The 11,569-nt window shown below is 55.3% G+C and overlaps 1 pseudogene; it reads right to left on the bottom strand.

The window, feature by feature from the left end:
• Nucleotides 1-9,133: 9,133 nt before the first annotated feature.
• On the bottom strand, nt 9,134-10,736 carry LOC142418338 (P2Y purinoceptor 4-like; annotated as a pseudogene).
• Nucleotides 10,737-11,569: the final 833 nt, after the last annotated feature.

Below are 11,569 nucleotides of genomic sequence, written 5' to 3'. Positions count from 1 at the left end.
AAGCAGGGATCACATTGCAGCGCTGGGCTTGGGCGAGGGATGCCCTCAGCTGCTCCTTGGTGCAGGCAAGAAGCAGCACGTCTCTGCCCCATGAAGGTGCCCCAGGGCTTCCCCGTGCTGCTGCTGGGGAGAGATGTCCCCTGGGGACCTGCATGCCAATGTCCTGATGGTGGCTAGCACTGATTTTTTTGGCTAATTCTTTTTAGCCGGGCTGGGCTTGGCAGGGCCGGTACCCGCCTAGGGGCAGCCAGGTGCCAGGGAGGCCGTCGGTGCGGACCAGCCATCGCGTGCTCAGCGCACGTCGGGCGATGCTGCTCCCCGCAGACCACGCCAACGAGCAGCACACACCAGCCCCGACCGGGGCCCGAGAGAGTTCACAGGGTGCAGCTGCATCTGATAACGGGGAGCGAATAAACGTTGTCTTCTTCTAGAAAGAAACTGAGGTGCAAGGCAGCCAGTGATCGCTCCTTTCCCAGCAGAAGTGGATTTGGGTCGGTTTTGTGCAAGTTTTGGTGGGACTGGCCCCAGCGGGTGCCACGAGCCAGCCCAGCATGCGGCTGGAGAGAGGCCGGTGGGGCAGGTTTCAGTGAATGGGGTTTTTTAATCAAAAATGGTGCCTGGAACATTCAAAGGCATCTTTTCACACAAATCCCTCTTGCAAACATTTATTCTGCATGAGCCTCCATAAGCAAGCAGCCCTGGAGGTGCTGGCATGCTCGAGAGTCCTCTCACCAGGACAGGAGCTTTTAAAGCCGCTTTTGTTTGTGTTTGAAGCAGGAAAAGCCACTACAAAGCTCCTGCTTTACAGGCCTCAAGGGACACGGCATTTCAGTTTGCAGCCTCTGGCTCCCTGCAAGTCACCTCGATGACCGACCTGCAGATTTTCCGAAGTCCATTTTCTAGCTGTTTTGGGTGCAGAGAGAAACTTGAAAATGCAGCTCATTCCCGCCATCATTTTAAAGCCGATTTAGTGATTCGGAGCCCTAGCTCTTGGGTTTTGAGCTGTTGGAGCTGGATGAGCAGAAAGTGAGGTGGACTGAAAATGGCTGAATGGTTGGGCCCAAAGGGTGGTGATGGGTGGCACGAAGTCTAGCTGGAGGCCAGTGACTGGTTGTGTACCCCAGGGGTCAGTCCTGGGAATCCTGGGTCCAGTCCTGTTTAACATCTTCGTTAATGACCTGGATGATGGGGCAGAGTGTACTCTCAGCAATTTTTGCTGATGATAACAAACTGGGAGGTGTGGCTGATACGCCAGAGGGTCGTGCTGCCATCCAGAGGGACCTGGACAGGCTGGAGAAACGGGCTGGCAGAAACCTCACAAAGTTCAAGAAGAAGTGCAAAGCCTTGCCCCTGGGGAGGAACGACCCCAAGCACCAATATATGCTGGGAGCCACCCAGCTGGAAAGCAGCTTGGCAGAAAAGGACCTGGGGGACCTGGTGGACACCAAGTTGAACACGAGCCACCAGCGTGCCCTTGCTGCAAAGAGGGCTCATGGCAACCTGGGCAGCATTAGCAGCAGTATTGCCAGTAGGTCGAGGCAGGTGATCCTCCAGGTGATTCAGCAGTGGTGAGGCCACACCTGGAGCGCTGGGTTCTGGGCTCCTTCTTCTTGTGCTGGGCTCCCCAGGAACCCTCTTGCTGTGTGTGCCTGGAGACGCGTGCCACCTCAGGCCAGAGCGACCTGACGGGGCCCTGGAAAGCCACGGCCGAGGCCTTGGTGGCTGGCTTGAAGCACCCATGCCGAGCACACGACAGAAGGCAGTGGCATTGCGGTAAGCCCCAAGGCGTGTGCCAGGGGCACAGGGCTCCTGGGGCGAGTGGCCACAGGTGAGGATGGCCCGTGCTGACATCCCCCAGCCATGCACTGTGTCATCATGGCCCTCGCTGCTTATATTTGGACACCCAGCCTCTCCCAGCCAGCTCGTGCCTTCACTCCAGCTGAGCGTTTCGGCGAGGCTTGGCGTGTGGAGCAAGCCCTTGGCTCGGTGCTGGGCTTGTGCCCCGGGCACTGGTGGCTGCAGCTCTCAGTGCCCATCCCCGGAGCCACTGCAGGTTTTTCCCCATCCCTGCCTGGTCCAGGCAGCCGGGGCACGCCGGAGGTGCGCTCGCCGCAGCAGAGGTGAGCTGTGCGGGCAGACTTCACCCTGGGGAGCTGGGCGGGTTTCCTTCTTGAGGGACCTGGGCTTCTCTTCCAGCCCTCCCCGGCCCAGCCAGTGACCGTGGCCTCTCTTCCTCGTCTAGCGGGACACCCGCCGCTGCAGCGTCGGAGAGGAGGAGTCGTCCATCCCCACCAGCTCTCCCCAGCCCACCGCAGCGCTGAGCACGGCCACAGCCTCGGAGGACCGCTGCCCGATGTGCCTTGGCACCTGGGACAACGCAGCCTGTACCATGCCGTGCCTCCACCGCTTCTGTTTCAACTGTATCCGGTGGTGGGCAGGGACCAAGCCCGAGTGCCGCCTCTGCAAGAGGAGGGTGACTTCCATCCGGCACTCACTGCAGGGGGACGAATTTGAAGAGTTCGCCATAAGACCACCTGCGGCATCGCTGGGCAGCGCCCAAGAGAGGGACCTTACAGATTGCCAGCGCCAAGAGCGTCCAGGGTACGCCAAGAGCGTCCAGGGTACGCCAACCATGGAATCTGGATCCCGGGTTTGTGGGCGGCCTTGACCCAGCACCTGGGGGCTCCTTTTCTGGAAGCACCCAGATCTCCTCCAGCTCCTGCGGCCCTGGCTGCCTGAGGAGCTGGGGTGCATCTTTGGGGAAGAGCGTTCTCAGGCGCTCATGCTGGAACGTATGATCCTGAGAGCCCTGCCCGTCTTGGGTCTGCAGGAAGAGGACCTGGTCAAGTCGCTGCAGGCCGACCTCCGAAGCTGCACAACAGCGTCCGTGCAAGGACTCACTGAGTTCACTGTGGAACGGTGTGGGATGGCAGCCCACCGCCTCCTGCTCTGGGAGGGCTCCCGTGCTGCCAGGGGGATGGAGGCCAGCCCTGGGGCCGTGTCTGCTCCGCTGTCTTCATGAGGTGGTGGGAGTGTAGCCCAGTAGCCAGCACAAGCTGGGCTGCCGCCCAAGGGGGACAGGAGGGCAACCTTGTGGCCAGCACCAGCTCCGCTGCCTCCCGAGGGCGATGGGAGCTCAGCCCTGCAGCCAGCACCAGCTCCGCTGCCGCCCAAGGGCAATGGGAGCTCAGCCCCGTGGCCAGCACCAGCTCCGCTGCCTCCCGAGGGCGATGGGAGCTCAGCCCCGTGGCCAGCACCAGCTCCGCTGCCTCCCGAGGGGGGACTCCTGCGCCCGGAGCAGCCCCCTCCAGCAGCGCTGCCGCAGCGGATGCAGACGAACTCCCAGGCACCTCAACCGCTGCTCTTCGGGGGGGTCCCGGCTGCCCCCCTCCATCCCCGCTCCCGTCCCAGGGGAGCAAGAGGAGCCGCACAAGGAGCCGGGGGAGGCTGCGGCAGGTGCCTCTGCTCCCAGCCAGGACAGGGCTGCTCACGCCGGGGCCCGGCGCCCTCTGAAGAGGAAGGCTGGCAGCTCTGAGGACTCTGCCGCACCCGCCAGGAAGCTACGCCGCTGGTGATGCTAGAAGGCGGCCCCGGCAGCTGGCGAAAGGAGGGCCGGGCCAGCAGCGGGGCCACGTGCTGACCCCCATGGGGACCAGAAGGCTCTGCTTGGTACTCGAAAACCTAGCTCTCCCAGCAAATAAAGACATGAAAATGACAGAAAGAGTCTAAGTATGATTAACAGCGTGGCTGGCATCGTCATCCCCACCCATGCTGCTTTCTCCCCCTTTTCCTGGTGCTCAGCCCACCTTCTCCTCCCAGCTCCGCTGAGCCCTAAGGCCTCCGGGGTCTGTCTGGTGGGAGAGGCTACGGCGATGGAGGTGACCCATCGCCTTGGGCCATGCTAGCTGGATGGTGTCTGTAGCACCTCCTGAGGCCTACGGGGTCCGTCTGGTTTGGAGAGGGGCTGCGGCGATGGACACGGTCCATTGCCTTGGGCCATGCAAGCCATGGTGTCTGTAGCATCCCGAGGCTGCTCAAGCCACCTGGAGCGGTGTGTTCTAGGCTCTGTGGTTTTGTGCTGCGCTCCCCAGTACAAGAGAGACATGGACATACCGGGCAGAGTCCAATGAAGAGCCATGGAGATGATGAAGGGCCTGCAGCATCTGACGTATGAGGAGAGGTTGAGGGAGCTGGGGCTGTTCAGCCTGGAGGAGAGAAGGCTCTTGGGGATCTCATCAGTGTCTGGAAATACCTGAAGGAATGTGCAAAGAGGACAGAGCTAGGCTCTTTTCAGTGGTGCCCAGTGATAGAACAAGAGGCAAGGGGCACAACTGGAAACACAGGAGGCTCCACCTGAATGTCAGGAAACACTTTTTGGACCAGATGACCTCCAGAGGTCCCTTCCCACCTCAGCCACTCTGTGGAAGAGGATGAAAGCTTTCACAATAGCTCCAAGTCAAGGCAGCGCCCAGTAAACACCATCAGAGGGGGCTGAGCTGAGCTTTGGCATGGCACGTTCATCCAGGCTGTGGTTAGGTTTTACCATCTCATAAACAGGAAGGATGTTTGCAAGTCACCAGCTAAAAATGTGGGTAAGCGGCCATTGTTCCTGCTGGGCAAGCAGGCTCTGTCAGCGCGGGCTGCCCACACACCAGATCGGCGCTGCCGGGATCCTAATGCAAGGGATGAAATAGATCCTCAGCCCTGCGCAGCAGGGCGAAGCCAAGGGCTTTCCCCAGCCCTACGTCAGCAGCCAGCCAGCCCCAGGGAGTCCTTCCTCCCATGGGCGACCACTGGAAATGCTGAGAAGGGCTCTGACATCATGAGAAAACCTCTCAATAGCTCGTCGTCCAGCATCTTGTTTAATATACAAATAGGCTGGTATTTCCCTGGGGGAGGAATGGTTGTAGGAAAACCAGGGAATCTGCAGAATGAACTGTTTGCACCCAAAGTGGTTGCTTTCTGCTCAAACATCGAGGTGTGGCTCTCCAGCCTCTGGGGTAGGACCTGTTTATAAGACCCCTGCTCCCACGCATGCCACGTGCTGCGGCACCATACGACGCAGCCCCAATGCAATGCACCATACAGTGCAAAACTATACAGTGCAAAGCTCAACAGAGTGCTGTTGTACTCCACAAAGCCTGACACATGGTTTGGGTTTGGTGTCATCTGGGAAGAAACCACTGGCTTAATCCAAAGGCTGAAACCAGCTGCACCATGGAAAGGCACCATCTGCCCGCACTCCAAGACTATTTCCACGGTTTATAGTCCTTTAACAAGCTTCTCTCCTAGAGCACCACCTTTGCTGTGCTGCTCAGTGAGCTTAAATACCAAAATCTAAAATAAAAACTGGTGGATCAACATGGGACCAGGACCTCCATGTTGCCAGGTCATACAGGGGAACTTGGTGCCATGGTGTTTTCTGGGCCTGGGTTCACCAGGGCTTTTCCAGAAGATCATCATGCTCTGCAGAAAACCAGCTGCAACGCTAAAGTCAGGCTTTTGTTCATTTGCCTCTCACTTGTGAGCGCAAGGACTCAGGTCACTGAAAGGACGCCGCACGTGCTCCCGCAGCCGTGCCGCAGCGGGCTCCCAGCCCGAGCCCAGCTGAGATCCATCACAGCACCACCAACAGCCATTCTTTAAACAGGCAGGAGGATTTAGGAGACCAGTAATAGGATTATAAATCCTGTTCCCTTGGTCACCACCATTCACGAGAGCTCAGCCAGTAACTGAGCCCTTTAGAGTCCGTCCCATTACAGCTCTGCCATGTGCACGCTGAGTGCGGCCCTGATGGCTCTTCCCTGCCTCAGAAAACCCATATCTCTAAGGGATAGTATTGGAAATCACAAGCTATTTCTGTGCATTTTTAACAAAAGGGAGCTCACATCGTGGCCCTATGAGAGGGTCAGCAACCTCTGCGGTGCTCACCCACGCCAGCCTGTGCAGAATGGGCGACGGTAATCCACCTCCTGGGGTGGGTGAAGGCTGAGTCGGCCCAGGGCAGCGACTGCCACGTGTGAACCAGCCTGCAGATGAGTGTTCATCGCCTGTAACCTTCCTGCTGGCCTCAGGCTTCCCTCTCCCCTCCTGCCCAGCGATGGGGAGTTAGCTGGTCCCCATTTCCTGGTCTCAGCCCTCGGCTGAGTTTCAGGGGTGAACCAGGGCTTGGGGCTGGGGGGACACCAATGTCAGTTGAAACCAAGTTAGAAAAGACGGCGTCAAGATCTGGAAACCTGAAAGTGGCAGAGGTCAGCCCTCCAAAGCCATCAGTATCTTCATCTTTGCTCAAAGCTAGAAACCAGCTGTGTTTGCCTTGTGAACCAGACCTTCGGTGCCCTGGGCGAGTGCTCTGTCTTGTCCCTTCAGGGCGAGGGGCCAGACCCAGTAACGATGCAGCTATCGAGCAGTGATAACCTGGATTTAACCAAGTAATGGTATGGTCATGCTCCTTGTAAGCACACGAGTTCGTCTCAGAAAGGCATAAGAAAATCACCTTAAAATATTAAAAGCTTAAAACCATTTTCCTTATAGCAAGTGAATAGGGACCATGTTCACAAAAGTTTCTTCAAATCAAACATGTCTGGAATGGGATGACTTTACTGGAGTTACTAAATACTCAGTAACTGCTCAAACCAAGGAAAGACAATAGCATTTGTGGTGATGCTTAGGGTAGGTTTTGGGTTGTAAATGTAGGATGAAATATAGTCGCTTGCAGGACTGCAGATACGTTTTAGTTCCTGATTATGTGCCGTATCTGTACTTGCCTGAACAAGTTTTAAAGCTGGTTGTCCTGAGTGAATTACTACCTGGCAGTTCGTTAAGAATAGAAGGGTGAATGTTGACCTGGAGAAGTGTTCAGTATCAAAATCATTAGAGTTATGCTCCCTGGTGGAATAAAAAGGGATTATCCTGATCCGGTTCCTCCCCATCACTTGCTCACCTGGGTTTTGAAATATAAGGCTTCATCTTTTTGCCGGGCACTTTGTCAAATGCTGCGATCGGGGACAAGGACAGCCACCTTTTCCACAGACATATACGAACGTCCCCTTATTTATGCATCAAATCAATAACACAAAAGTATTTCCTCCTCTAAGTAAGAGCCCAAAGCCAAGCTGCTGTTTGCTGCCACCCACGTGCCTATGTGAGGCAGGGCTCTGGAGCCTGCCTGGGTTTTGCAACAGGATTTATCCAACAAGAGTGTTACTAACAGCAGGGAACAACACCTTTCCTCTGAGCTTGCAAGGGGCATTATAGACACAAATTCAATTAAACTTCACAGCAACCCTGGTGAGGCAGGCGGGCAGGGATTAGTCAAAGAATTAATTAGTAGAGAGAAGCCAAGTTAGACAACAGGTCTCTCGGTCTCTTCTACCCTGCCCTTGATACCAGTTTCTAGGTTAAACACATTATTTGTTGGGTTACATTAGAGCAGACGCCTGCAAGCCACCGTTGTGCACCTACCGCTGCACTAGGAACCTCCCGCACAGTCGCCCTCCCAGAGCCCGCTTCGGGGCCGTCAGCACGACGGGTGCCGGGGAAGGTCGCTGCGCCCCTCCTCGCAGGGGGGCACGAATATGGCACCCACCACACCTGCCCTAAGGAAACTTGCTGGCAACCCCTGTGTGCTCTGCTGGCACAGGCTGCGTTTGCAGAGGTGGTCAGAGGTGGCCACGGAGGCAGATCCAACGGCCAAGATACCCAAACCCAGACTGAAGCGGAGCACTGGGAACCAAAACCCTGATGAAAATCCCAACTACAGCCTAGCTCCTCTTAGGAGATGAGGACTTTCTCCCTGTTGTCCTAATAGCAGCACTTACTACAGCAGCAGTTTTTCTCCAGAAAACCCAGACAAAACCAAGATCTCTGTGTCTGGCTTTGCTGATACAAAAAGCAAATTACAGCTACTACCTGTAACTGTGGGTTTTCCATTGAAAGAGGCAAGACAGAAAAGGGAAGGACAATTTAGACCGATTTGAGAGATGGAGAAGCAAAACATGGATCCTGAGTCATTCATGGAGTAAGTTTACAGTGAAGCCTAAAAATAAACCCTGAACTTCCAAGCTGTTGCCTTAACTAGAAAGGCATCTCCTCTCTCTGGCCCCTGGCTCTAGTACTTGCTCTGTTGCCGCCTTTCCCACAGTTTGCAACCCTATAACGACAAGAAAACTTGCTCAAAGGTGCAACTGCATTTATTCAGCACAACTGTGCTTGTCTGGGTCTCTTCTACACAGAGATGAATCAAGGCAGGGAAGGGTTGGAGCACAGGGCACTGAAGGGAATGACATTACAGCTCTGTAATGTCATTTTTGCACCTCACTTTCCGTGATGGAACTCCAGTTTGAAGCTCATGCAACCAGTGCCCCCAGCACCGCCCCCTTGCATCCTCCAGCGTGAAACACAGGGTTACTCTTCCCCCCCCCCCCAAATTATAATTTTTTTTTAAAGTTATACTGTATTTCTGATCTGTAGAAACCCTGGCCAGCCCAAGAAATGCTGCCTCCCACAATTCCTCCTCCTCCGTCTTGGTCAAGCCAGCTCCCAGCTCCCCAGTTTTGTTCCCATGAGCTCAGTCTCTTCCACTCCCTCTGCTCCTGCGGGGCTCCCTCCCCGAGCAGCAGAGAGTGGCCACTTTCCACCACCTGGAAGGAGAAGCTGCTTGTCCCAGGGCTGTCGGGCTCCCAGGGCTCAGGCACCCATCTCCATAGGGCAGTGGAGGAAGGAGAAGACCACGAGGCTGGTTCCCTGCCACAAGGTAAAGGGGCTGTTGAATGGGAGCAGGCAGCAGGCAGGGGTCTGGCCCTGCTCACCTTCAGCTTCATGCAAATCAGGCAACATGCCAAAACAAAATGGGCACGGGCTTTACATTTAGTCTCCAGGTTTCTGTGTCCTTCACCCATACTCTTGTAAGAGGCCGTGTTCTTCCCTGGCTGCCACCCAGGGCGGGATGGCGGTAGCTCCTTGCAGGCTTTCAAACCAATGTTTCTGGGGATAAGGCTAGACTCCTGTTTCTCAGGACTTTCCAACAGACTAAATTTGGGGTTCCTACCAGGCTGATAAAGCACCTTTCCCCATCCATGCATCTCCCTGCTGTACTGCTCATCCGTGGCTCAACATTTGCCACCTTTTACTTTCACCTGGAAAGAGCCGACTGATGGGTGAGAGTGCGTCTGGTCCCATCACAACGGCACTCAGGTCGGGATTGCCTCCAGGGCTGGGGAGCTGCTGACTTCTGGGTGCCCAAGGGACAACGAGGTGCCTGGACATGGGTTCTTTTCCCCTGTGCCCAGGTGCTGGACTCAGACCTGCACGCTCCTCCACTCAGCACTCGCACAGACCCTGCTCCTGATGGAAAAGAAAAACCACAAAATATTCACGGGCAGGAAATTCACGGCAGTTTTTGCTGGACTTTCTTATGATTTATTACTTTAGGTGTAAATTCTTCCCCTACCTCCCCCTTGCACCCAACGGGGTTTGGCCACTTCAGCAGTGTAAAGAAGCCCATGTTTGGGAGATCCAGCCACCCGGGGTACTGGCAGGAGTGGCACCTAGTCGGAGCTTCCTTACAGCCCAGGGAGTCCCTGCCCGCAGGAACAACCCCTCGATAACACTGGAGGAACATAGAGAAACCCTGAAACTGCTGCAGCGCTGCTACCAGTAGCTCTGGGGACTTGGGACAGAACAGGAAGATGAGGAAGCTCAGGGTCTCGATCGTCAGCAGCCGCCCCAAGGGATCCCCCAGGAAGGTCTGGGGTGGCTCCCGGACCTTTCACACTCACTTGGTGCCCCAGCATTTTTGAAAGGAGTCAGCAAAGCTCCTCTTAAACTTGTCATTAGCAAACACATAAATCAGAGGATCCAGACAGGTGTTTGCCATGGTGAACACCCAGCTGACGTAGTAGGCAACTTCTGCGTGGTGCAAGAGCTTGCAAGACATGCCATAGTACTTCACAATGACACCTATGGTCCTGCAGATGTGCAGTGGGCCGAAGCAGACAGCAAAAATCACCATGTCTCTGGTGATTCTGCAGTGGGCCAAAGCAGACAGCAAAAGTCACCGTGTCTCTGTTACCATCTGCAGAGACCTGCTCTTCATCTTCTTGCCTCTGGAGCTTTTCTTTGCTGCTTTAGCAATGGCAGCTCCCAACAGAGATCTGCAAGTCAAGGAAATGGCAAAGGGCAGGAGGAAAGAGAGCACAAGCACAACTATGTTGTAGAAGAAGTAAACAGAGGGCAACTCTGATGAATATTTAGGCATTTTGCTGAGCCATCAATAACTGAATTCTTGAGGAAGAAGAAAGGCAGCTCTTGGACAAAGAGGATGAACCGGATGAACAAGCACAGCTTTCTCAAGAAGCTCCTCTTCTTCCAGAGGGACTTGCTCTGTACCGTACAAGGACAAAGTACCGGTGAATGCGGATGAGCATCGGGAGATAGGTGCTGCTGTACACGTGAGCACTGTGCAGGGGGACTTCGAACTGGCAGAGAAGCTGCCCAAATGGCCACGGGTTGCTGACGCTGAGGTAGGAAGTCCTGAGCAGAGCAACAGGGATGATAAGGACACCTCCCAGGACCAGGCTGAACTGCAGGATCACGCCTGAATCCCACTGTTTGATGCGGAAACAGAACACCCAGAAGCTCATGCCGTTCAGCAGGACACAGCCCAGCAGAAGGGTCCCCAGGGCAGGGACTGCGGGGTGCAGCCCCTGGGGCCCGCAGTCCATGCTGGTGGTCATGAAGGTGAGAGGCCAGCAGCTCCAAGGACTTAGGAGAACCCTCTGTGCTGACCTGCAAGGGGTGGGGTGGAAAAAAGAAAGCAGTGAAACTACCCGAGCTCATCGTCTTAGGGCTGAGCTGGATCAGAGGCAAAGGTGGCTGAAGCAGCAGAGGCAGGTTTTCAAATGATCCCTGATCCTGAAGATCTGTGGCCAAAAGTTGACCACTATTTATCCTAGCCTCCACAGGAGGAGACCTGGCAGGTGCAAGGGGCCAAGTCTTGCTTTTCACACACAAATATACGACCTCGTGGGAATCAGACTCAAACCTGCCATGCTCAGCTTGACTTTCTCTGGTTGTGCTGCAAAGGAAAGGGAAAGGGCTACAAAGGAACCACAGGAGCAGCTTAAATGTTCACCGCTACTTACTGCTGATGGGGGAAGATGAAATAGATGATGCAGGTACTGCTTGGCTCCAAAAGCCTGTGCATTTAAAATCACAAGTGAGATCCCAGCATCACCCACACTACAATTATTTCAGCCGGTTTTGTTACAGCGCAGTTGGCAAGCGGCTCACCGACCTACTCCCTCTCCCGCTGCCCTGCAGACAGAGCAAAGCCTACAAGCATCCAAAACAAGACTCTGGTTTGCAGACACGAGTTCCTCTGCATAAAGGACAAGAGAACAAACATTTGTGCTATGAATTCAGCATCAAAGATGCTTTTAGCCATTCTGGATCACCCCTTACACCACCAGCTGTCCCTCTGGGGTGGCTTCCAGCCACCGCCTTTGCTGGCTCCCAGGCTGGGAAAGCCAAAACCAGTAGAGAGAAATGCAAGGCCTGAATGAGAACG

Source organism: Mycteria americana, chromosome 17, assembly GCF_035582795.1.
Source record: "Mycteria americana isolate JAX WOST 10 ecotype Jacksonville Zoo and Gardens chromosome 17, USCA_MyAme_1.0, whole genome shotgun sequence".
In the NCBI taxonomy this organism is placed as follows: Eukaryota; Metazoa; Chordata; class Aves; order Ciconiiformes; family Ciconiidae; genus Mycteria; species Mycteria americana.
The sequence above is the reverse complement of the archived record's forward strand: the minus strand, read 5'-3'. Positions and strand labels throughout refer to the sequence as shown.